The sequence below is a fragment of the Cucurbita pepo genome, unplaced genomic scaffold (assembly GCF_002806865.2).
Source record: "Cucurbita pepo subsp. pepo cultivar mu-cu-16 unplaced genomic scaffold, ASM280686v2 Cp4.1_scaffold001827, whole genome shotgun sequence".
Taxonomy (NCBI): Eukaryota; Viridiplantae; Streptophyta; class Magnoliopsida; order Cucurbitales; family Cucurbitaceae; genus Cucurbita; species Cucurbita pepo.
The window spans coordinates 35-658 of record NW_019647933.1 but is presented as its reverse complement, the minus strand read 5'-3'; the positions used below and the strand labels follow the sequence as shown (position 1 = coordinate 658).

General features: G+C 24.5%; 1 non-coding gene across 1 annotated transcript; it reads right to left on the bottom strand.

Moving 5' to 3' along the window:
* Window positions 1–279: 279 nt before the first annotated feature.
* Window positions 280–353, bottom strand: TRNAI-AAU. Its single transcript has one exon. It is a non-coding gene; the product is annotated as a tRNA-Ile (tRNA).
* Between the last annotated feature and the right edge of the window lie 271 nt (window positions 354–624).

The window sequence follows — 624 nt, the reverse complement described above, 5'->3', positions numbered from 1 at the left end:
TTTTTTTTTTTTTTTTTTTTTTTTTTTTTTTTTTTTTTTTTTTTTTTTTTTTTTTTTTTTTTTTTTTTTTTTTTTTTTTTTTTTTTTTTTTTTGTCTTTTTGGTTCATGCACATTCTTTTGTAATGATATGCACTATTTTTAAAATTAGACAGAAGAACGAAGAGAAATAACAATAAAAAGGTCGAGAGAAACCGATGTCGCTTTGGGCCTGGTGTTGGCCCAGTCCGAAAATAAACTTGCTTTATTATATTATAAAGAGCAAAAACGTGAAAAAGTTATGGCCCATGCAGGTTTCGAACCTGCGACCTTCGCGTTATTAGCACGACGCTCTAACCAACTGAGCTAATAGGCCTGTTGGGATTCATTTCATATTTAATAAATAAATATTTGACATGAAATTAATGGAATATTTTCTTTTTGGTTAAAATTTATGAATATTTAGATGTTTATTCAATAACAAAGTTTCTGTATTAATTGGGTAAATTTTTCATCTGCTTATTTGAAAAAAAAAAAAGAAAGTGAATTTATAATATTTTAGACTAAAATTAGTGAGTCAAATTAACGTTAAAAGTTCCAATATTGAACTAAATTAATGAAATTTAAAGTTTAAGAATACAAAATTA